This window comes from Danio rerio, chromosome 5 (genome assembly GCF_049306965.1).
Source record: "Danio rerio strain Tuebingen ecotype United States chromosome 5, GRCz12tu, whole genome shotgun sequence".
Lineage (NCBI taxonomy): Eukaryota > Metazoa > Chordata > Actinopteri > Cypriniformes > Danionidae > Danio > Danio rerio.
In genome coordinates this window covers 39,490,280-39,500,357 of record NC_133180.1, presented here as the reverse complement: position 1 = coordinate 39,500,357, position 10,078 = coordinate 39,490,280, and the positions used below count along the sequence as shown (strand labels likewise).

At 38.8% G+C, this 10,078-nt stretch overlaps 1 protein-coding gene across 2 annotated transcripts in view; it reads left to right on the top strand.

Moving 5' to 3' along the window:
• Positions 1-1,353: 1,353 nt before the first annotated feature.
• The window catches only part of nyap1 (neuronal tyrosine phosphorylated phosphoinositide-3-kinase adaptor 1), a 79,336-nt gene continuing 70,611 nt past the window's right edge, over positions 1,354-10,078 (top strand). Inside the window, exon 1 of one of the 2 annotated variants that reach the window (XM_073951156.1) lies at positions 1,354-1,650. The gene's annotated coding sequence lies outside the window, so the exon portion shown is untranslated. Of the gene's footprint in view, positions 1,651-5,039; positions 5,293-10,078 lie in introns of those variants that run through there. The other variant, XM_005165381.6, reaches the window with a different exon arrangement.

Genomic DNA, 10,078 nt, shown 5'->3' with positions numbered 1-10,078 from the left:
ACTATGTAACCTAAGGGGCAATAATCCAGCTGCATGTTTACACATGTTGACATCATACCAAACACCCCCCACAGACCTGTGGCTAAATGTTTTATGCATATGGCACCAGTCCGCCTGAAAACAAGTCTGATTGGATAAAAAAAACTGTGGTGTTTACATTAACGACAGTGCTCGTTAATAGACTTTTATTAAATGCAGGATTTTTCCAGAGATGGGGTGCGGCTGGAAGGGCATTCTCTGCGTAAAACATGTGCTGGATAAGTTTGCAGTTCATTCCGCTGTGGCGACTCCGGATTAATAAAGGGACTAAGTCTAAAAGAAAATGAATAAAAGAATAAATGCAAGATTCTTTAAACTATGCAAGACTCATGTAACTATATTTTTAAAAGACATCCTAAAATTTCTTTGAGGCAGTTCAATAGAATCTAAAAATATTTCTTAACTGGTATGCCAACTGCATAGGGGCCATCTGTGATAATTTTGAAGTTTTCCCGAAAGATTAAATTTTGAAAGTTTGCCCCTTTACATACCTGCACATACTGTGATCATTATATAGAAATGCATCATCAACATAGGTCTCTATGTCCTACACTGTAAAAAAAAAAAAAAAAAAAAAAAAAAAAAAAACTCTTGCCTCCTAACTGGTTTTAGTTGAATCAAAGTAACTTTTATTTTCATCAGTCAAACTGACCACAATTTTTAAAGGGCACCTATTTTACCCCTTTTACAAGATGAGAGATAAACGTTTGGTGTCCAAAGAATGTCTGTAAAGTTTCAGCTCAAAATACCATCAGATATTTTATTATAGCCTCTAGAATCAGCCTGTTTTAGTGTCTGAACACATTGTATCTGTTTTTATATCTGTGGCTTTAAATCCAAATGAACAGCATCTCCCTGCCCACCACTCCCACATGTGTGTATACTTTTCATCATGCCTTATGTCAGATAAACAGCAGAGTAATAGAGACAGACTCGGATGAAGCTGAAATACAGCTCATTAGTCAAAAATATCAAGTTTATTTCATGTATTTGTGGTGGAGTTTATTCAAGCCTTTCTGAAATGAGTCACACACAAATGCTGTTTAGTACACACACACATACGTGTTACTGACACCATGTGGCCATGGTCTTTATAGAGGTTAAGAATTACATGGCTATTTTACTCACTCTACTACAAACATTCATGGTTTGCTCATACCTGTCAACCCTCCCGTTGGATTCTCCCGTATTTTACAGTTTTATCCTGCTATCATCCCGTAGAGGTATTTTTCCATATTTCCCCCTTATTTTCAGTCTTTTTACTGAAGGATGGCAGATAGACATTAAAGAGTCGAGCCTCCCTATATGCAACCCATACTGCCGAACCACCAGGGGCCAGCCCTTGCTCTTAAATGCGAGTCTGTTCTGTGCTTTTGCTTTGTTTGGGCATGAAAACACTTTGAAATAAACATAAAAACAGCGCGATTCCCTTCAGATTTCGTCACCCCTTCATATGCAATCCTCAAAACAGTCATATAGCGTTACATGACTGTCAGCTGATGAGCTCCATGGTGATAAATAGACGCTGTTTCCAAAACGGATTCCGCACTCGTGATTTGAAGCGGAGCGAAAGTCTGGGTTTTGGGTGTGTGTTTCAACAGACATAAACAGGTAATATCTAAAGATGTTGATCTTGGTGGGGGTTTTTTAAACACAAGTAATTTCGTCCTAAATGAGAAAAAACAGTTAGGAAACAGTCAGATGCTTTCATTATAACGTTAGATGTGTGCATTTTTAAAGTGACACCTCTTATTTAATGAAATCAAACTAAATCTATATAAATAAGAGATTTATTCGTTGCTCTTTAATCAGAATGTGTCAGTTATACAGTGAAGAAACGGCTAATGAGATTTGATAACTTGATTCTATTTCATTATAATTGCTATTATTTTAATAAGCTGACCTGTTTGCTAATGTATTTGTTCCTAATGTATATATTTATTTATTTTTATTTTGTAAATAATAATAAAACATCACTGACCATTTAACTGTTTATTTACAACGAAACAGCTCCAAATTAACATATTTAGTAATTTGGGGATTTTTTAAAGGGGGGCTCGATGGAATCCCTTATTATGGGTGGCATATCCCTTTTTTTCACATCCCAATGTTGTCAGGTATGACTCTGCATTAAAAACTTTTTAAACAAAAATTACAGTAGAGAGTTAGAGTTCGAACATGTTTAAATCCCACTTTATTTGCGAAAAATGTTCTGTAAATACATGTTATTATAGAAACATGGCGCCTGTCAATCAATTCAGTGGTGTAGGAAAAACCGCACTCCTACATCATGTTGCAGTGGGCCTCAATATCGCTGGGTTTTGGGTCTGATTATAACGTCAGGAAATTAAATGTGGCCTGCAGTTTTTTTGTTGTTGTAGTGTCTATTGTGACCTCTTGTATGAGTTGTCGCGGTGCTCCTGGAATATTTTTTGTCAGCCGGCCACACCTCTAGATGTTTAGATTTTGAGGATCTTTTGGTCTATTCATTTTGTCAGGCAGGTCTTAAGGGATTTCTAGATTGTGATTTCTACGGTGCTCTGGTTACCCCTACAGTCCAAAGACATGCGCTATAGGTGAATTGAAGACATCAAATTGGCTGTAGTGTATGAGTGTGTGTGTGAACGAGTGTAGATATGTTCCCCAGTACTGGGTTGTGGCTGGAAGGACATCCGATGCGTAGAACACATGCTGGATTAGTTGGCGGTTCGTTCCGCTGTGGCAACCCCTGACAAATAAGAGACTAAGCCGAAGGTAATTAATAAATAAAACATGCAAGAAAAATAACCATGAGGCAAACACTTTTTCACACCGCTGTATATTGAATTTTTATTTTTGCTTTAGGAATATACAGAATAGGACACAGATGAGTTTTTCCCTGGAAAAAAAAACTGAAATATTGCAACCTGTATGATCTCAGTTGTATCAATTTACTTGGTGTGACAGAAACTGCTCTATCAAGTCAACTATAAAGTCAGTTAACTATCAAGTTTTATTTAGCAGATGCCTTCGTATCCTGCATATGGACATAGCAAGTCACAAAGAACTTATACTGAGTGTTATTATTGTAAATTTTAAATATTTATTTATTTTATAATGGTTTATTATTTTAATAATTTTTATAGTTGTTTCAACACTTCTGTGGTGAAACCATTTCTGGTAGCAGCATGATCAGTCACATGGCTCCAGTTTTCTAGCTTCAAAAGTTGTCATTTAAATGGCAACAACATAATGATTTGTGCCATCTAGGTATAATTCTGAGGTCATATGAGGTCATTTAAGATTTTAGACCTCAGTTGGGTTTTCCTATTATTTTTAGTGCCAACATCCAAAACAACCTCTGTAGTACATGTAAACAGAACTTCTCCAAAGTGAAAAAAACGAACAGTCGTCTGAGGCATGAGAGATGTCGTTTATACCCACTATATAAATATCCGGCAAGGGAGTAACAAATGCAAATTTATAGTAGCTTACATATGCATTTCATTGAAAAACTTTAGTAATGTTAGACACAACCGATTAATTAAACGCAGATAAAAACAGCTGTGAAAGGCTTAGACTTAGTCACCAACATGGCACCATCTATATCCTTGATTGCAGTGTCAACTCGCAACTTTTATCACTTCTAATTTGCATCTGGGCCTCTGATATAATACTTTAACCAATATTTAGCTGCTGAGAGCCTCACTAGTTCAGGGCTCTTCTGTTTTTCAGCTTGGTCACAGATTACGAGAAACAATCTGGATTAAATCAAATGACAACAATGGTGTTCCCATGTCTGCTCATTACTCAGCTGATGTTGTGAGGCAGCAAATGCTCTTTTCAGTGTGATTCCAAGTTCTTCTTTTGTGCAAAGGCAATGTGTGATTCATTACTAATCAATGGTTTATATTCTAGTTTCCCGACTATTTCTGTGATGCAATCTCATGCCGTATGCGCATGAGCTACTCCAATTAAATGTGTGATGACACGATGACTCTATGCCATCCTGAAGTGTGAGTACTTCACTGTTATTTTTATCTTTTGTCTTCCATGTCAAGTCTCACTTCTCACATTTCTCCTTCATCGCTTGTCTCTTGCTCAAATCACAGCGCTTTCTCACTCTGAGGCATGGATATAGCACATGCAGGAGAGGTGCATCTAATAATAAAGTGATGGAAGTGTGGGGATAGAGTGATATAAAGAAGGGAGAGCTGGGTTTGGGGGAAGCAGGCCTGTCATCAATAATGAGGAGTTCTTGCTGTTGATAGATAGTAGATTGTGTGGATAAGTGCTGTATCTGTTCAGGTGCAGGTGACTCGACTGACAGTAAGCTGATATACATTTAAAAATGCCCGGGTGCTAAATTTAAATAGGCCAGATACAGGTGTGTACGCGAAAAGAGACATAAACGTTCAGATAAAAATATGCTATGGAATATTCAGAAATGCCTCAGTGTTGTTGTGGATAGGATTCGTTGGCGCGCTTTTTTCTGACAGACTGCTTACGTCTGCACACAGCCAACGCGGTCAAAATTGTAAATACGTGCGTCGACTGAGCTGTCAGAAAGGTGGAGGCGAGGGCAGGAATAAAAATGTGAACGGAACAACGGCGTGACAACAGTCGGTGGAATTTATATTTACTATGGCGAGGGCAGAAAATGTCTCCCTTCACAAAAACAGCAGCCCGATACAACGTCATTTCAGGAGAGCTCTGCGCGCATCACAACGGAATCAGCGGCTCGGCATCTGCCTCTCCGGTGACCGACCAGCTCTACAGGAAGAATATCCTCCTTATTAATATCAGCGCGAAGTGCGCCGCCGCCGACATATCAGTTTATCTGCGGGCTTTTACGGTGAAGCCGCTTCTCGGTTAGCGTACAGGCACCAACAGACCGCATTTGTGAATGGTTCTATGGGCCTGCTTTGAACGGATGTTTTTTTCCTCTCTCTCTCTCTCTCCCTCTCTCTCTCTGTGTAACGTCGCAGTGAACTGCACCATGGATAGCGAAGCGCTTTCTCATCGAGCACCGCGCGGAGGGTGAATGAGGATGAGGATGTTGTTTACAAAAAGCAGTCAGCCGTCAGCGCACTGATGCTCGGTCTCCCGACGTACATTTTGCGTCTAATCTTTCATGACACGTTTGGAAATACTGTCAGCTCCGTCTTTCCTCTATGAAGAGGGCAATGTCATCGTCAGCAGACCGGCGTGGATTTGTTGTTGTCTGATTTTACTACGTACTTGTCCTCTGCAATTCGACTTCACGCCGTTTATGTAAGTCAGTCTTTTTCTGCACCATTTGTTTAACGTATACACTGAAGGCGGTGTGTTTAAATCATACAGATTGTGAGGAAATTCGACCTATATTGCTATTGACTTGTGTGTGGAAATATAATTGCAAACATCTGGGATGGTTAGCAATACGATCTCCCACAGAGGAATTGACCAAACGCCAAGTGTTTATACCAACATATAAACATTTTTCATTGACAACCTAAGGCTTGTGTTGTATTTTGAGATCATCGTTTGCCTTGGAAACAGCTGTCCTGTAAATTCAGACATCTATATGTATCATATGCAGGTTATATATTTTTAATCGCTATAGTTGCAAGTTTAAAACGAAAGATCTGTCTCGGATGACTATGCTTAGCCTAAACCATTTTCAATTATATTTCAACCATATTTCCTCCACAAATCCCCTCTGAGTCCGTAAAGGATGTAAGAGAGTGTGTGTGTGAAGCAGCGGGTTTGTGTTCATCTGAGCGTGTATAAGTGACGCGTCTACAGGAGCGTCTTCAGGTGCTGAGCACCCCAGAGTTTAGACTCCGCTCTGTGTTAAACATGGCAATCTGTGAGAAATTCTATTAGGTAGTTTTGGTTATGTTAAACGGTGCAGACATAATGTTTAATATGTTATTTTTTTTCCTATTATTCATTCATAGTCAAGTGTACCCTGGGTAACCTGGTCTGTTGTAGCGAGGAGTGCCTCTAAAAATATTCGTCTCACGTAATGTCTGCATGTACGGCGCGGGAAGGTGGCATCAGAATGCCAATGGCACGTGCCAGAAGCTACAACTGCAGCCAATTTTATTACAGTCGTGATAGTATTTGGGGGCGTGGCTGTGCGCGCGCGCGCGTGTATGTCTGTGGCGTGAACCTGGACGTCTACGGATCCGTCTTGTGTATTCCCGGTAATGATTATTAACACCAAGTTAGACTGAGCAACATTATTCGCGTATTAAAAACACGAGAGGCGGGGTGAGCGCGGGGGAAGCCAGTTAGGCTCGGAGGTGTAGACTGGAGTACTTACACTGCAGACATGAGGAGACCAGCCCCACCTTGTCTGGGGGCTGTGAAAACCTCCATAAAAGGCTTTATAGCAAATGTCTCTGCTCATTTTGATCACTAAGTACGGATATATTAGTAAATGAGCCAAGCGGACACCCCAGTCATCTTTCTTGACACTGAATACATTTGAAAATATTCAAGAATATATGACAAGACCTTGAGTCAGATCAATCAGCCTATCAATTAATCAAGCAGTTATGTGTTACCCTTCAGGGAGCGATGCTTTTAAATAAGTGCTGTGTTGGTGTGTTAGTGGTTGATGTTTGCTTGCTATTTGTGGGCAAATATTGCAAGCCAGTTTGTGTCTGCTTTCATTTTTTTATCATGGATATGAGAATGTGTGTGCGCACTGGAAACATCACACACATAATATACATGGGCAACATGTTATGCACACACACATTCTCAGATTCACATGCACATACATAAATCATATATAATTATATATGGATTAGTATCAGCTTTTAGGTGACCTTTTGGAGTCTCCAAGTGTCCTTTTTTGAAAATACAAAGCCATAAAAGCGTGCGGTTTTATTGGAATCATTTATAAGTCTGATGGTTTACTTTGGTGGTATTTTCTAGACAAGCAAAACTTGTCTTGATTTAAGAATTAATAAGCCAAAATTAAGTGAGTGTTTCCTTAAAACAAGCAAAATAATCTGCCATTGGGGTAAGCAAAAACATCTTATGTCGAAAGAAGAAACAAGATTATTTAGCTTACCCCATTGGCAGATTATTTTGCTTGTTTTTAAAAAAAACACTCATTTAATTTTGGCATGTTATTTCTTAAAACAAGACACTGCATTTCTTGTCTAGAAAATGCTTCTTGATTTAAGAATTTTTCGATATTTGGACTAGAAACAAGACAAAAAACCTAAGTAAGAAAAGCACTTTTTGCAGTGGGAGTAGAGAGTGATTCGCATGTACAACTCAAGGTTGCATTACCTGCATCTTAACAGTCACACATGCATTTTAATTAATCTTATGCATCTCAATGTAAGCCATGAAACATTTAGCTGAATTATGTTTGAGCAAATCAATATAATATTGTATGATAAACAATAGAAATGATTATTATTATTGTCTAAATTTGACGTTTTTATTATTTTTATTTTCAGCACAGACCCTTTACACTAAAATCTACCATAGCAAGTGTATTCAAACATATGCAGCAAAGTGAGAGTGACTTCTAGTGGCAGCTTAAAGAATATCTACCATCCTCTTCATCTCTCACTAACCCCATCTCTCAGCTCCCATTAATTTGTTTTTTGTTAAATTGATGAAAGAGCTTCTGACAACAGCATGTTAAATGCAGAGAGAGAGAAATGAGCAAAGAATCTAAAGGGGATCATCATAATGAGCGTAATAAGGTAAGAAGCAAATAGTTTTAAACACTGCATCAGAAAAATAAGAGAATGGAAGTTCAATTGTGAAGGTAAAGATAACTTCAATTGATTTATTAGAGGAGAAATTGAGGAGAATATTTGTGAGTGTATTGGACAGACGGTGTGTTACTGTGCTTCTGATTAGACTCTGACAGATGTTCCCATGTAAAGCTCATTTTTCGGTTTGGGCTTTACTCCAGTCTGTCTGTCTGCGTGCGTGTGGATGATCCAGGCTCATGGTTTATGCTGTAAATTTCCTGGATTGAATTTTTATAGCGTCTCAATGTTTGAGCATCAGCCTGATGTCTTGTTTCAGGCTTAAATCAAACGAGATCTGGGAAGGGTGGAGGAGGGAAGTAGTGATGAATAAAGATGAATGCTGGCTAATGTGACGCAAGACAAAATTATTAAAGGAAAGCTGGGTTAGGTTTACATTAGAACGAGCCCTCTAGGCACTGACTCTTACTGTACGCTTGGCAGAGTACACAGCAAATTCATCTGAGTTAAATTCTCGGTGTTGAAGCATTTCAGAGTAAAGTGTTGACGTTAAAGAGTTAGATTTTGATAAATGAATATAATAAGAGTTAGAATTGATTTTATTCAGTGCGAAATCAAGGAGTTATCTTTTTTACACTTGGTGGTGTTATTTCCAACATCCGGGAATTCATGCAGCCCCAGTCACTGAAGAATTTTCCAGACGCCATTTTCCATCTGAGGTTTAGAACAGCAACTGGTGAGTCAAACTACCTAAATGTTGGTATTTTACTGACTTTCTTTAAGGAAATACAGTTGTAAACATATTGTTAAGTTAATAACTTTAGAATGGAGTGACAATTTTAATCTTCTGCGGTTCATTCATGGTCGTTTGTGTATCTAGCTTAACTGCATTACTATTCACTTCCTTTCAAGAATGTTTTTATATATGCTTACGCATACATAGTGCATAAAAACATCAAATGTACATGTTCAACACATTTCTGTCACGCTTAATGCCATTTTGTGCGTTGTTACACATCTGTAAAATAAAATCGACACTTCTCCTTTAATTCGAAGCAAACTAGCGAGGGAATCCCCTGAGCAGCCTAGCCCAACGTTACTCTGCCCGGATGCTAACGGCAACACAGGACGGTTTCCATAAGCTCTGGAGAGTTTCTAAAACATATCTGGTGAGTAAATGAACATATACTTACTAAAAGGCTTCCTGACTAAAACATATGATTGTTTGTTATTCGTGTACGTTAATTTGGTTATTTTAAACACCGCAGCCCTTTTAAACTGGTTCATTCGTGGCCGTAACGTATACCGTTAGTTCATAGACTTGCGTGATAACGTACGCTTGAATTATATTAAGCGTTGACAACCATTAAAGTCGGAATGTTAACATTAATATCTTTAAATGACCGCGTTTGCACTTTCTCAGACATTTAACGTTACAGAAGTCTCCCGGAAGTTGCGGGACTAACGTTAACGTTATCCCGCAAATGCACAGAGACTCCCATATGCCCAAGTAGATGCCGGCAAATGAATGATAATCTCCCGGAAATCGCGCGTCTCCCGCCCGGTCATTAAACACTTTGCACACCCCTCTCCACCGCATCCCTCCCAGCTCTTCAGGTACGTCGCGCGCAAGTCACCCCCACCGCTCTTTAGGTACGTCGCGCGCAACTCATTCCATTGCTCTTCAGGTTCTCATCTCTCCCCCTACCTCCCGCAAATCAACTCTGTATCCCCCGAAAATTACTTTTCCCAACTCGGGATGTCTGACGTTAGTAAGTTAGGCTATTTATGTAGTCAGGAACATCTTAGTCAAGCTTTTTCTCCCGCATGATATTGTGTTTAAAACTATAGGCTAAACTTAGCATGTACTGTACACAACATTTCCGTTTTATTAAAGACAATTTAGTGCGTTGTAAACAGCCACCTGTCTGTAAAATTAATCAACTGATTCATATTTGAGCAGCCTAATGATGATACAGGTTTCATTTGTAGATTTATTATCAATAATCAACATCTGAATCAAAAGATATCTGAAAAAGTGTGAGGCATACTTTGTGATGTTCATCTCTCTTTTTTTATCTGAAGGTTATGCATATGTGTTAGATACTAATGTTTTGTTGTTTTTTTTAACAGCCACAGTTCTCTATACAATAACACAAGACCCTGTGACGGTGGCTGATTAGAGACGGATGGTGTATTTCCAGAGTTGGTGAAATGACCAAGCACACCTTCTTGGTCATATGTGGTGATAATAATGAAGGTATGTTTGATAAAGTTCTGTATTTGTTTCACATAAGCTGAGAGGGTATTAGAGCATTAGAGAATAACAA